General features: G+C 42.9%; 1 protein-coding gene across 2 annotated transcripts in view; it reads right to left on the bottom strand.

Annotated features, from left to right (window-relative positions):
- The window catches only part of MYRIP (myosin VIIA and Rab interacting protein), a 210,016-nt gene extending 195,284 nt beyond the window's left edge, over window positions 1–14,732 (bottom strand). For both annotated transcript variants that reach the window (XR_014822290.1, XM_084986612.1), the window contains exon 1: window positions 14,444–14,732. The gene's annotated coding sequence lies outside the window, so the exon portion shown is untranslated. The remainder of the gene's footprint in view (window positions 1–14,443) is intronic.
- Window positions 14,733–15,578: the final 846 nt, after the last annotated feature.

The following is a 15,578-nucleotide window of genomic DNA, read 5'->3' as shown; positions in this document are numbered from 1 at the left end:
GTATGGAAAAAAAGAAGTAAAATAAGGCATTAATGATTTTTATATTGATTGGAACCAAAGCAACTAAAATGAGAAAAATGCAGGTGCAACAGGTTTGGGAGAAGATCAGGGGTTCAGTTTTCAAAAATTTGATTTGAAAATGATTATTGCACATCCAGAAAATACCAAGGAGTTTGTTCAAGGAGTTTGGGAGAGAGGTCCAGCCTAGAGATACAGGTTTGGGGATCACGGGCATAGGTGGTATTTAAAACCATGAAGTAAGACAAAGTCTGTGGTTAGGGGATATAAATAAAAAGGTAAAGCAGAGAAAAGATTCAGCTGTGGGTGCTCCTACATCAAGAGGTCAAGCAAAAGACAAAGAACCAACTAGAGAGAGGAGAAGGAACAACCAAGAAGTTAGAAGGAAAATCAAGAGTTTATCCTCCAGGGATGGTGAAGAATGTGTATCAAGGAGGAGGGACTAATTGACCAAGTCAAATGGTACTAAAAGGTCAGGCAGGAGGAGGACTGAGAATGGACCCTTGTGCTCAGTAAGGTGGTGGTCGGTAGTCATCTCAACAATTTCCCGTGAAGTTGATGAAACGTAGCTGGCAACCTGCAAGGGTGGGTTTAACAGAGACTTTGAGGAGAGGATTTGCAAACAGCGAGTCTAGCCAACTATTTTTAGTAGTTTTTATATATAAGAAAGTAGAGAAATGGAGCCATTGCTAGCAGCAGATGTGAGTTGAGGGAGCGGTTTCCAAGAAAGGAGAACTAACATTTGTAAACCAAGAGAATTATCTGGCAGAGAGGAAAACTGGTGTTACAGAGGACAGATGTCATTGGAGTGATATCTGTGAATATTCAAGGAAGATGGGCTCCGGGGCCAGGAAGTGGAGAGATGGGCTTTGGATACAAGCACAGATTTCATTTTTAGTCACAAAACAAAAGGCAGAGTAGAGGCAACAGATGGGGGCAGGTGGGCAGATGGTGGAGTGAGACTATGGAAGTTCCCCTCTGATGGCTCAGTTTTCTCAGTGAGACTGGAAGCAGGGACACCGTACAATAGTGAGGATGGGGCGGAGGTGCGGGTGTCTGTAGCCATGGGAGCAAATGTGAAGCAATCAATGAGGAGAATGGGAAAGTACAGAGACCAGGGGAATATAGGCAGCATTAAGGATCTACTTGAAGTTCATGGCCATGTGCGGGCAGTCAGCTGTTAGTGAGTTTTATTCTAGCCACATTCAGCAGCTTAAACCCAGGCAGGAAAAGGCAGAGATTAGGGTTTAATCAGTGTGTGGTTCTGCCAAGTGTTGTGTTAGAGGGATAAGCCAACTGGGGGTGTCCTCAAAGGGCTGCTGTAAGCTAGAAAAGGCAGAAGGAGAGGACCTTAAGTGTCAGGGATCATGGACTAAAAGTTGGGAGCATCAAGGGACTGCTGGCATTGGAGTAAGAAAGGGAGATGACTGGAAGATGGAAGTTGGTTATCAGAAAACATGATGCATGAAATAGATTATGAAGGTCTGGCCATAACTGGGAATAAAAACATTTGTCTTTGTCTATGGAAGTAAGCGGTGGGGTTGGCCGGAGGACAGAAAATGGAGCAAAGGAGGTCAAGGAACTCTAGGATGTTAAGAGGCTCCTCTGCCTGGAGCAAAAGTCATTAGGAGCTGTGGGAAGTGGCCCTGGAGCTCAGGGGATTAACAAAAGGGATAAAGGGCATGATGGGATGAGTCCTGGTCCACCCCAGGTGGAGTGGGGGTGGGGCAGAGAGTGAGCAGGGGCAGGAGAGATAGGTGTTTTGAGTGTCCTCTTGATCTGGTCACTGGGGAGCAAAAGGCTGGAATTGGTATGATCACCTGGTGTGAGGGACCTCTACTGATGTTCACTGAGTAGGGGCAGAACTTACTCCGAGGGAGCAGAGCATCCCTTTGTTCCTCAGGGAGGAGGATGAGAATGTCTTAAAAAGCTCAGTATTGGAGTTCCCATCGTGGCGCAGTGGTTAACGAATCCGACCAGGAACCATGAGGTTGCGGGTTCGGTCCCTGCCCTTGCTCAGTGGGTTAACGATCCGGCGTTGCCGTGAGCTGTGGTGTAGGTTGCAGACGCGGCTCGGATCCCGCGTTGCTGTGGCTCTGGCGTAGGCCGGTGGCCACAGCTCCGATTCAACCCCTAGTCTGGGAACCTCCATATGCCGCGGGAGCGGCCCAAGAAATAGCAACAACAACAACAACAACAAAAAGATAAAAGACAAAAAGACAAAAAAAAAAAAAAAAAAAAAAAAAAAAGCTCAGTATCACACAAGCCCACAAACATCCCTTACCCTTTATGATAGGTATGGGTAGAAAGTCTGGCTGCAGGATGAGGGGATGGTCTTAGTTCCAGGGCTTGACCCTCTACCTGGCCTCTTGTTTGTTCTCTCACTTTATTCTATATTAATAAGGAACACAGAACTGCCTTACCAGACTTCTCCAATTGCTTGATTTCTGTTACTAGTTTCTTATTTTATTTTATTTTATATATTATATTATATTGTATTTTATATTTTATTTTATTTTATTATTTTATTTTATTTTATTTTTGTCTTTTTGCCTTTTCTAGGGCCACACCCACGGCATATGGAGGTTCCCAGGGTAAGGGTCTAATTGGAGCTGTAGCCACCAGCCTACACCAGAGCCACAGCAATGCTGGATCCGAGCCGTGTCTGTGACCTACACCACAGCTCACGGCAATGCCGGATCCTTAACCCACTGAGCGAGGCCAGGGATCGAACCCGCAACCTCATGGTTCCTAGTTGGATTTGTTAACCACTGAGCCACGACGGGAACTCCCTGGTAATATTATTTTATATAAAACATCAATTAAGTATGCTTGTTATGGTTAAGGAATTAAGAGTTTTTCAGAGTACAACTAATGAACAAGAAACTATGAAAATTGCCACACATATTTGAAAAAGTTAATGGAAACTCAGTGCGCAAAATAAAAAAGAAGAGACACAGTAAGAGAAGAGAATTAGTGAATTGGTAGATGGACCTGAAATAATAACCCAGAATGCAGTACTGAGAAAAGAAGTAAAACATGGAAGAGAGGTTAAAAGACACAGATGATATAGGAGGAAGGTCCAACATGTCTGGTCAGAGTTTCAGGAGTAGAGAATAGGGGAAAGCAATAGTCAAAGAAATAATTTTCCAGAACACTGAAGAGACATCAGTTCTCCCATTTATGAAGTCCAGTGAATCCTGAGGGGGATAATTAAAGAGAAGCCCATTACTACACACGTGGTAGTGAAACCCAGAACAACACACACAGAATCAGCAAGAAAGAAAAGACAGATTACAAAAGAACAAGAATCAGATTGTGAACTAAATTCTTAAAATGAAACAGAGGAAATTGGAAGACAGTGGAATAATATTGCCAACAAATTGCATAGCATGTGAAAAAAGTAATAATAATTAGATGAGGTTTTAAAAACTCTAAAACACCAGACAATGTTCACATATAAATTGGGTAGAGGAGTAATCAGAGCTAAGTATAAAGTCCCTGAATTACTCAGGTGGACAGAAATGACTGAATCAATTTGGATTTTCTTAAGGTAAATAAATAGGTGTGCTAAAATTAGCATATAATAAGCATTAGAAAATAGAAATGGAGTGTAAGGCTTTTGAATAAGTAGAGGAGAGAAATGTAATGTGGAATCTGAGAGAGAATCTAAATAAAAAAGGCAACTGTGTAGAGTAACCAAGTATATAAAAAATGGGATAATGAAAGAGAGCAAAGTAAAGTGGTTTAAAAAAATTAATAGCAGCACTGTACATGAACATAACTTTCACATTCAAACTTACAGGTTGGAAAAAATAAACACACTTTATGCTCTTTACAACAGTTTCACAAGTGAAAAATATATATATAGAACTGTTGACAGTGCAAGGATAAGAAAATAAGAAAGGCAAGTACTAGGCAAAAGAAAACTGGCATAACTCAAAATTGGTATAACCAAAATGAATTGGTATAATTCAAACCAGACCTATTTTTAATTTTTTTTTTTTTTTTTTTTTTTTTTTTTTTGCTGTTTAGGGCTGCACCCACAGCACATGGAGGTTACCAGGCTAGGAATCGAATCCAAGCTGCAGCTGCTGGCCTATGCCACAGCCATAGCAAGGCAGGATCTAAGCCACACCTGCCACCTACACCACAGCTCACAGCAATGCCAGATCCCCAACCCACTGAGCGAGGCCAGGGATTGAACCCACATCCCCAGGATACTACTCATATTACTTTCCACTGCACCACAATGGGAACTCCTAAATGATTTATTTTTTATTGAAGTATAAGGTGATTTACAATATTTCAGGCGTACAGAAAAGCAATTCAGTTATACATAAATATATTCTTTTTTAGATTCTTCTCCATTATAGCTTATTACAAAATATTGAATATATTTCCGTGTGCTGTATAGTAGGTCCTTGTTGTGTATCTACTTTATATAGGATAGTATCTGTTAATCCCAAATTTCTAATTTATCCTTCTATTCCCCCTTCCCTTTGGTAACCATAAGTTTGTTTTCTATGTCTGTGAGTCTGTTTCTGTTCTGTAAATAAGTTCATTTGTATCATTTTTTTAGAGTCCACACATAGGTGGTATCATATGATAATTGTCTTTCTCAGACCTAGAAACAAGGGCATTACTAGAAGTTAAGAGGGTTGCTTCATAATGACATACACTTGATTGACCAGGAAAAAACTTAAACTAGAATGGATCTAATAACATATTGCTTCATAATGTATAAAGCAAAAACTTTATAAAGCACACGATTAAACTGAAAAATTCACCTCTATATATTCTTCCCTAAATAACTGATTAATCAAGCTGCAGAAAATATGAGTAAGGAAAGTGAAAGATTTGAACTGTACAATTAACTAGCTTAAGCTAAGGAACTTAGATGGATCACTGCCTGCAAATCAATACTTTATTTTCAAGGAAATATAGAATATTTGTGAAACTATGTATGAGGCCATAAAATAAGTCTCAACAAATTCCAAAGAATGGAATCATGTAGATCACATTCTCTAATCACTATTAAAAGAGAAGATATTTAAGAGTTCCCGCTGTGACACGGTGGGTTGAGATCCGCCACTGTCTCTGTGGTGGCACGGGTTTGATCCCCCACCCAGTGCAGGATCCGGCGTTGCCACAGCTGTGGCATAGGTCGCAGCCACAGCTTGGATTCAATCCATATGCTATGAGTGTGGCCAAAAATAGAAAATTAAAATAGAAATTATTAAAAATATTCAACTAGAATTAAAATAGAAAAAAATAATTGCTAAAAGTTTCTAGAAATTAAAAAAAATCAAAGCTCACAAATAAGTCATAAAGAAGAAACCAGAATGAAAATGTTAAAAACTTACATGTGAACAATAAAAAAAATTACATATCAAAATAGGTGGAATACAAATACAGCTAATGCAATACTTTGAGGGAAATTTATTGTGCTAAGTGCGTATCTATGAAAGAAGAAAGGCTGTAAGTAATGGGTTAATCATGTAAATGTGAGAGATGAGAAAAAGAATAATGCCAAAGAAAGTAGAAGGAAGGAAATCATACAGATGGCAACAAAGATTAAATAAAATTAAAAAGAATGGCAATAGAGAAGAGAGAGCAAAGCCTCGGTTCTTTGGAAAGTCTGAAAAGAACCTGTAACTGTTGAGATGGACCGAGAGCTAAAGAGGCAAGGCACAAACTTGGGAGTAGGAAGTGGTAGCCACCTCTATAGGCTTCCTCGTCCCACTGGGGCTTAGAAGAGACTTGGGGTTTGTGCCCCAGAAGAGCCCTCACCATCCAAGTGGTCTTGACAACACTCAGAGCACATCTCATGTCTCTCCCCATATACCCCACTTGCTCTTGCTTCTTCTGGCAGCTCTTCCACTTTCTGGGGAAACAGTCCCAACCGGCTCCAAGATTTGCCAAAAATGGTGTTTGGTTTTTTGTTTCTCCTTCTCCTTGTTGTTTGGGGGTCATGCATAGAAGAGAAAGGGGACACGTCAGCATTAGGTTGCCATCCACCATCAGCAGCAGTCTGAGGGGAGGGGAACTGAGGCAGCAAGGGGGTAGTGGTGGTGGGACGAGCAAGCTTCATCAGGTACCCTGGAGCTGCTGTGGGAGGAAGGATAAAGAACTGGGAGCAGAAAGGACAGTGGGGGTGGGGGATGGGCAGTCAAGCACCTCTGCAAGTTCTGTAGTCCTGGGGGAGGCACCTGCCATTCACTGGACCTGGGACTGTAGAGCTAGAAGACCCCCTGGTGAATTTCTAATAGACTTTAAACAAGGATTCCATTAAAATGCCATTTAAAATTTCTTTCTTCTAATTTAGCCATAAAAGAAAGAGATGAATCTCCAATACTCTGATTACATGTCATTCTAGTAAATCAAAATCCTTAATGATCAATACATTGCTTTTCAAAGAAATGAAAACAACAAAACCACATTTATAGAAACAAACACAAGAACAGCACCTGCCAGATTTTCAGAGGCTGGAGCTACACAGATAAAGTGAAATGATGCTTAAGACAGCAGCTTTCAAGAGGAGGTGAGGAAGAGATTTGGGGCTGGAAGCACTGCTTATGCAAACTGGGCTGTCTTTGGAAAAAAAAAAAACACAATGTAAGGAGAGGCTTGGACTATTTTCCTTTTTCCCAGTGATAATTGAAGTTTCCAAGCCTAGAAAATGACCCTGCATATACTTTGAAGTAGTTAATTTCATACCAAAATGGAAGAACCATATAAGATGACAGTCAGGTGAGCTATAAGTCAGTGTCAGATTATTTGGGGACCTTGGTAAAGAGTCATATTAGATCCTGGAGCCATGGGCACCTCTGTCCTGTAGGCACCCACCCTTCTTCTCTCTTGTGTCTTGTGCTTTTTTCCAAAGTGTCTGCTTGGTGAGATTAAATTGTCAGCCCATGAAATGGATTTGTGCATCCCAGCTGCAGATCACCTATCTGTCACATCAGTAGCATTATGCTGTAAATCATAGCCACAAAAGGACTTTTAGAGTGGTTTTCTTTCCCCAGCTGATGATATATAAATATATAAAAAATTTAACTCAAAATTACCTAGGGAAGGTAATGGGGGCAAATAACATACAGCTGAATACAAAACTGAAAACAGTTTTCAGGTAGCATTTAGGCAGTTTCATAAAGCTCTTTATACTCTCCTTACACAAATGCAGAATTGATTCTCTAAGTTTGAAGTGAGTGACATTTCTCTCAGTAAAGCCCCCATCCTGCCCCTAAGTCAGTCAGTCTTTGAGCCTTTTCCCCAATAACCTTCTGCTGGTTTCCTGCTATTCTGGTCTTACTGTCACTAGCAATTGATCACATGAGCTCATTCGCAATAGGGTGTTTATGGTGCATTACTACCTCGGACTTAAGCCAACCAAGGTCTTCTAAATTTTAAGAAGAGATGATGAAAAGGAACAATTGCCCAATGGCAGAAGGGCAGAGCTGGGTAGAGGTGCTTTTCTATTTTCAAGTGCTCACCTCCTCTTATGGGCTGCCCTGAATAAAGGCACTACAAAATCGCTGGCCTTTTACTTAAACTCTTACCGGTTCTCCTAAGCCAAGTAAATATTTACATGATGTTTATGATTTATGCATTAATCATTTATATGATGCAAGATTTGAAATGAAAAGGTTAAAAACCCCTGAGCTTTCTCAATGAACTTAAGGATATTTATATACATACAAACATACACACATATATACTTTTTACTTTAACACTTATGTTCTTCCTTCTCCAGTATTTCTGTTCCCTTAATGTGACAGATACTATAGTATACACTACTAGGGAAGTATAGGTGATTATTGCCACTTAGGGAGCAATTTGTAAGTTGTCAAGTTGTAAGTTCATATAAAATAGGACCCTTCAGTTCTACTTCTCGGCATACATCCTCAACGATTTCTTCTGCATGAGCATAAATACATTTCAAAGATGTTTACCACACATCTATGTAATAACTGCAAAAGTCCATCATGGAGGCAACAGATGAATAAAATACGGTCTTTTCACATGATGAACATAATCTGTATAAACATTGTGATAGTTCTCTCTAAAAGACTGAGCGATAAACAAGTTTCTTTCACAGAGAGTAATAGAGAAACAACCCTCATGGAAAACTCTATGGTGAAATGGGCCATGAAGAGCCAATAAACATGAAGATATACTCTGTCGCACTAGAGAAGAAAAGCAAAGCAAAAAACAAGATTTTGATTTTTTTTCCCTTTGCCTGTGAAACTGATAATGTTGATAAATAATTACATTTATTGCTGGCAAGGCATGGGATTTGGCACACTCATACACTCCCAACAGCAAACTAAATGTATAAACTTTCCTGGAGAGTTATTTGGCAATATTACCACAAACTTAAAGAAAAGTAAATAAATTTTGACAAAGTAATTCATCCTGAGAAAATAAAAATGTGTGCAAAAATGACGTTACAATAAAATGTATAAAGTGCTTAATGTTTTAAAAGAATGGTTTTGTTGAATAAATTATGGTACACTGATGAAATGGATTATAAAAACAATGACACAGAAGAAAAATCATTGACATTAATGCTGTTCATATGTTGAGTTAAAAAAAAAGTCTCTTATTTGTGTTTAAAAAAGTATACTCATCTGGCCATTATTCAAGGACTTTTGGTATCAGAGAAGAGTCACTTAAAGTAAATCCACTTAAAACGGGAATCAAAATTTCACAGCAAATAATAGGAAATTAAAAGCTTTGATTAGCCTTATATTTGAAGAAAAAGAAAATATATTTTATTTTCTATTCTACCAAATTCTGACAACATGGGAAGTGATACTTAGGATAGATCTTAAATTCATGTTGAATGCTAAAGTGTTAAGAATAGCCAAGACAGGTTGTGGTACATGGAATAACTTGCCAACAGTGACCTGCTGGAGAGCAGAGGGATCTCTACCCAATATTCTGTGATATCTGTATGGGAAAAGAATCCGAAAGAGATTGGATGTATGTATATGTATAACTGAATCATTTTGTTGTACAGAAGAAATTATCACAACATTGTAAATCAATTATTCTTCAACCAAACTTTAAAAAATGAAAAAAACCCACAAGAAAACAAAGCAACAGAAACAAACAAACAAAAAAGAATAGCCAAGACAATTTTGTAGAAAATGGCTAAAAAGGGAAGATTTATTATGAAGCTTTAATAATTAAATGAAAATGGTATTAGCTCAGGAATCACAAAAAGATTAGAACAGAAGAGAGTTAAGAAACAGATCCAAAAATATAACCAGAATCAGAATATGACAGAGATGGCAACAAAATTAATAAGAAAATAGTTTTCTACCATAATAATGGAGTAACCAGTTTTCAATATGGAAAACAATTAGATCCCTGTCTCACACAGTACAGAAATAAAAAATTCAGATGAGCTCGAAGATCTAAAAGTTTTATCTAAGAAAAAATGGCAATGCATAGAAAAGAAAACTTGAAAATCAAAATATATCTTTAAAGACCTCTAAGGGAAATGCAAAGTAAACGCAGTGACATATATTCCATGCTTGTGGGATTAATAAAAATTAAAACATCTGATTAACGGCAGACACAGCCAAAAATATTGGGATACAAGGAACTCCAATATGGTGGGCGTATGAAGTAACACAACGGTTTCAGAAGGCCATCTGCAAAGCCTAGCAGAATTGAAGTAACAGAGAGATGTTGATGCAAGCATATCCTACCACCCCATTACTCCACATCAGGGAGTAACACATTCTTGTACATTATCTACAAGACCCTATCAAGGATATTCCCTGCAGTATTTTTTATAATAGCTGAAGGTAAAAACACCTTTCTGTCCTTCAGTGGGAAATCAACTCTGGTATATCAAACAAAGACTACCTTAAAATGAATAAACTCGATCTAGAGTTATCAACATGTTATCAACACATATATTGGGTGAATATATATTGGGTGATAAAAGCAAATCACAAAAACTAATGACAGGCCTCAATTTATATAAAAACTTTTAAATAATCTGTTTATTTCAGTTTTTTACATATCATTTTATTAAAAGGCATATATTGTTAGTCCTCTATCTATGCATTTCTCTCTTCCACTCTTCAATCTTCCAGGTAAACAAAGTTCTTCTGAGAGCACTTTTTTTAACTGAAGTATAGTTGATTGACAATGTTGTATTGGTTTCAGGTGTTACAGGAAAGTGATCCAGTTATACATATATAATTTTCCATTATAGTGTTTACACTATATTTAATATAGTTTCATGTGCTATATAGTAGGTTCTTGTTGTTTACTACCTATTTTATATATAGTGCTATGTATCCGTTCATCCCAAATTCCTAATTTACTCCCCCCCCCCAGCCATTTCTCCCCCTTTGGTATCTATAAGTTTGTTTTCTATGTCTTGAGTCTATTTCCATTTACAAAAAATTTTAAACTCAAAATGAGACTGTGCATTCTGAGGGGCACACCCTCAGACCCACTGTCACAGGTTGCATGGACTCAACCCCAAATTCTCATCCTTCTGGATTTCTCTCTTGCTCAGCAAGTAGCTATGTAAGGTGCTGTACTAGGTGCCAGGGAGGACAAAAGAATTATGCAAGACTCCTCTCACCCTGCAGAGGGTACAGTTCAGCTAGGAAAGTTGTTTGAGAGACTGGTTCTCTCTGCTCACTCTGGCTCACATAGTGTGTAAACTTAGAAAGAGTGCTTAATTGTCAAGGCCCAGTTTCTTCATCTGTAAAATGAGAAACTCACCCTCCTCCTATTTTGAACATTAAATGAATATATACACAGTGTCCAGCATGAGCAAACATTCAGCCCTCTTGGCAATCATAGGCGTGGCAGCCACCACATGAATAAAAGCTTCTAAACAGCATCTCAGTCACCCTGATAGTGAAAAGGTGATGGATGCAAGAAGGGCGCCACATGGCTCCTCTTAGCCCTCTCCACAGCAGGACACAACACTGCCAACCCCAGTGGGTTCCCCTGTGACTCGCCCACCTTCTTGTGGAACACAGGGCATTTCTTCCAGCAGCGGTCTGGCTACATCCAGGCCTATTGATTCTCCTGAGTTGCCCATTGACAGTGCTCGATGATCAGGAAACAAACTCCTCTCATACCTTTGGATAGATTCTGGGGTGAAATGAGACCAAAAGAACCATAACACATCTAAGCTAGCTTCTCAATTACCTCTTTAAAATCCCAAGGACACACCACAACTCCATACTGTTAAAGAGAAAGCAACAGTGTTTCAGCTCCGACATAGGCCTGCTTCCAACCCACAAGCCACCCTCCTCAAATGCTGAAATAGGAGTCTATCCATGGACTTCGTCGCAGGCAAGTGGGGGCGGCTGCCTGCCAGACGCTGGAAAAACCATAGTGTTTGGAATCACTTTTGGAGATACCAAGCTGTTAAATTTTATTCCTGGGATTCATTCCTGAGCGCTTGGGAAAGGATGGTGGGTATTTCAGTTATCTGGCCAGTGTGGCGCCACCATGTGGCAACAGCACAAACAATTCATAATTCACCCAGCCAAAATTCTGTGATTCTCCAATTTTTAAATTTGAGGAATTGAACAATACTTCTATTTTTATATGTAAAATGAAAAATTCACTTATATATTTTCTTCGTTCATATTTTATTATCACACTATTTCATATTTGCATCATTCACATACCCTCAATGAATAAACCAGTCTCCAACATCAGCACTGTAATAGCTGGGGTTGTGTTGTTACATCACTCAAGAACTGATGATCAGATTGTTGGGGACAACCAGACCAGATTCCACCCAGATCTTAAAGCCAAATTCTTTATTCTAGCTTTTTGGACTGGCTTAGGTATTGCTACTTTTGGTTTGCACACATTAAAAAGGAGGTGAGAGGTTCCCACCATGGTGCAATGGGTTATAAAACCCACTGCAGCAGCTCTGGTTGCTGCAGAGGTGTGAGTTCGATCCTGGGCCCAGGAACTTTGACATGCCTGGGTGTGGCCATAAAATTAAAAAAAAATTAAGGGGGTGAAAAAGATCAAGCTGTTTCATTTTAGCTTTGAAACTAAAATGCCAAAATAAATCATATTAGTAATAAAAAAATAAAACATCTGACAAAACTAAGTAGGATGATGGGTACCCTCAGTGGGGGATGGGAGGGATAGTTCCTGTAGGGGTTAACTGGGAGTCTGGGAATATTCTAGGTCTTAATCTGGGCACTTGTTATACAAGTATTTTCAGTCTATAAAAATCCATTGAGTGTACACTTCAGATCTGTGCTGTTTTCTGGGATGATGTTATACCTCAAAGTCTGACCAGTCAGTCAACCTTCCTTAACCTGCTTTTAAGACAAAAGGCTGTGAAAACACAGTCATAACCAGGAAGGTAAAAAGAGGGGCATGCCCAGTTCTCTATGAGGTATTTCAGTCTGTGCATCAATTGCTCTAAAGACCACCGCCACAGATGAGCCCTCCTTCTGTCCCTCTGGACAAGGAAGAAGGACACAGGACACAATCTATACCACGGTCAGCGGAAACTGCTAAAGGCGGCTAAGACTTCACTTTTTCAAAAGTGAACAGATCCTTAAGCAGAGAATTCCCATTCCTCCTCCACACAGGAAACCTAGACCACAAAAAGAATCCTGCCACAAAGAGATACATACCATCTCCACAGAGACAACCACACACATACACACACACACTGCCCCACCACCTGACACAACACCCGACTCCACAGAGACAGCCCCCAGCCCCATAGAGACAGCTGGCTTTCAGCTGGCAGAGATAAACCACAGATGTGTGGGGGAGGTAAATTAGGAGAGATGGGGCTGCCCATGGCCAGACAAGGAACATCCACGGGCAGATGGAAAGTGGTATTTTCAAAGTCCTATCAGACTAAATTTGTCAGGAAAGAAGGATTTTTAGGTCTGTGAATGGGGTCCCAGAGGCTGCTATAAAAATTTATTTAAATTACCTCCCATTTCCACCCACAACTCAGATCCTCCTGGACCACCTTCCTTCTGCTTTCACATTTATCAGGCCCCTGAACCTCAGCCGCCTTGGGAAGACCAAAAGCCGGGATTCTTCTATTTTATACATTTAATCCGGGATTCTTCTATTTTATAGATTTAAAAATTGAGGCTCTAAGATGTTTGTCTGACATCACAGAACTATCGAAGTGGCCATCTCATCCCTGAGTTGGGGTGAGGGAGGCTGAGTTGGAAGGACACGGTGATAACGTCAAAAGAGGAGAGGCAACCCTCTCTACAGCTCAAAGCTCTAAGAACCGCCCATAGCCCCACGCGAGCTGCCTCAAAGGATCTGAAGTAAAGGAATCACGTCTGGCGACGTTTACTCATTCTGGGACTGGTCTCCACTGTCCCCTGGGAAAGTGTGAAACAAATCCAGATTAAGGAGTAGGGCAGCAGGCAGAAATGAAGCCAGACTTGAGACTCTTATTTTTCAAGAGCAGATGGGAGCCAACCTCAGAGAGTACTGCTTCTCTTAGGAAGTCCCTGGGCCCAAACTGGTGTGTGCAGTTGAGTCTCTGGATACTTTCTTATCCTCGGGTCAAGGCTTATTTGGGAAAAGGAAACAGAACAGGACGGATCTAAGAGCAGGCAGGCACCTAGCAAATTCCCCTACCCTGCGGAGACACTAGTAAATTAAGTGATGGGGAATGGCGGGGATGCAAATACTGCAGGGCCGGGGATTCCCGACGCTGCAGCGCTTCGCTTCGCTCTCACCGAAGGTCCACCGCGGTTACCTCCGGATCTCTGTAGGCTCTCGACCTCTCCAAATGCGGCGGAGTAGGAGAGGATGGAGTAGGAGGGAGGAGACCGGGATGAAGCTTAAGCAAGCACCCCCCCCCCACACACACACACCCGGCAACAGCCGCTCTTCCCCAAGCAGTCCCAGAACCCGGCCAGAAGGTATTGACTCCGGTTCTTAGTCTGCGCACCAGTCGTGACCTTGAGCGACTTCCTCACTAGCCCCATTTTACAGAAATCAAGAGTGGGAAAGAGTCAGCTCCGCGGTTCTGGGCTGCTTGGGGCGCTTATCCGTTGGTTTAAGACACCCCGCCGGCGCGCCGAGAACGTAGTGGGTGCGCGGTGAACCGCAGCCCAAGAGCTACGTGGCCGCTGGGGATCGGAAACCGCAAAGGAAACCCAGAGCCGAGCTCCGACCCCTGCAGCGGGAAAAAGGGGCGGTTCCGATTCTGCGACTAACCCTTAGCAAGTTCGATGACTCCCCCCTCCACGCCCCTCCGCAGAGGCGGACTGGCCGTGTCCTGGGGCCCTGGCCTGAGGATTCGAACAGGGTGTGCAGGGACACGAAAGACACCTCCACACACCTACCCCCGAAGTTGCGGCAACGTAAGGTGGAGAGTGGCGCAAAGCTGCAGGAGGGGAGGGGAGGGGACGGTACTCACTCAGGGCGGCCGGGTTGGAGCAGGTCGGTGACTGGGGTCATCGATGGCGGCAGGGCTCAGGCCACCTCTTCTCAGGACGCCTGGGAAACCTGCCGCAGCGCGCCGCGTGGATTATGAGGTTGCGAGCAGCGAGGCAGGGGAGCGGGGCGGTCGGCGCGCCAGATCTGAGCTGCAGCGCCGCGGGGATTTGGCCGCCAGAACCGCAGCCGCAGCGGGAGCCCGGAGCAGGCGCGGGAGGCGGGAGCGCGGCGGCAGTAACTGCTGCGAAGGAGGCGCCCGCGCCGCTAGCAGCCTGGGCCAGCTTGGCCGCAGCCCCTGCTGACACCTGCTTGCCGCGCCCACGGCCAATCAGAGGCGCCTGGGGCGGGGGCGCGTGCGGAGGCGGGGCGGGGGCGCGTGCTGGGAGCCCTGCCGGTGGAGGGCGCGCGCTCGCGCCTGCGCCGGGGCCAAGGGTGCCAGCCCAGCGGGCTCCTCAGGCCCTCCTCAGGCGCGCGGGAGGCACGCGCAAGAGGGGCGGGGCGCAGCGGGAGGCGGGGCTGGGGACTCTGCCTGTAGTCCCTTGCTCCGCTTTTCTTTGCGGCGCAGTGCGGTGTTGGGGCACCGACTCTGCGATCCCCAGAGGAGACCTCAGGTCATTCCCAGCTTTGAAATAAAGCTTTTCCTGTCATCTGCCCCTGAGCCCCGGGCGATTGGACCCGTCCTGATCACCGAGTGACGGATCACCCGAATCCCCAGAGCCAGCCTGGCTCGCGGAGTGTGGGCGCCCTCCCTCCCCAGCCAGCTCTTCCTCACTTCACAGTGTCTGGGTATTTAATGTCACCGTGGTGTCCCCTGATCTGGGTTCCTTTAGTTCTCTCCTGAATTTCCTGCGCTAGCGATGCTCCTTCATTCCACATACATTGATTGGTTTTGCGCTTGGCTCGGGTTGCTTGCTGTCCCAGGGTACTGCGCTCCCAAAAGTCCCAAAGCTCCCATCGCTGCCGCACCACAGGGTTAGTGAGACCTCGCTGTCACAAGGACGCCCAAAGTTTGCTGCCAGTGAGGACTGCATTCAGGCTCTTGCCTGGAGTGCCAGGTCCTCAAAAATGGAGTTGAAAGGTTCCCCTCCAAGCCAGGGTTTCACTGTGCGTTTGCA

This window comes from Sus scrofa, chromosome 13 (genome assembly GCF_054392235.1).
Source record: "Sus scrofa isolate SSC_HxYL_T2T_F1_AM1 chromosome 13, Sscrofa_HxYL_maternal_Yorkshire_Landrace_v2.0, whole genome shotgun sequence".
Classification (NCBI taxonomy): Eukaryota; Metazoa; Chordata; class Mammalia; order Artiodactyla; family Suidae; genus Sus; species Sus scrofa.
Note: the sequence above shows the minus strand (reverse complement) of the source record. Positions and strands in the feature narration are given on the sequence as shown.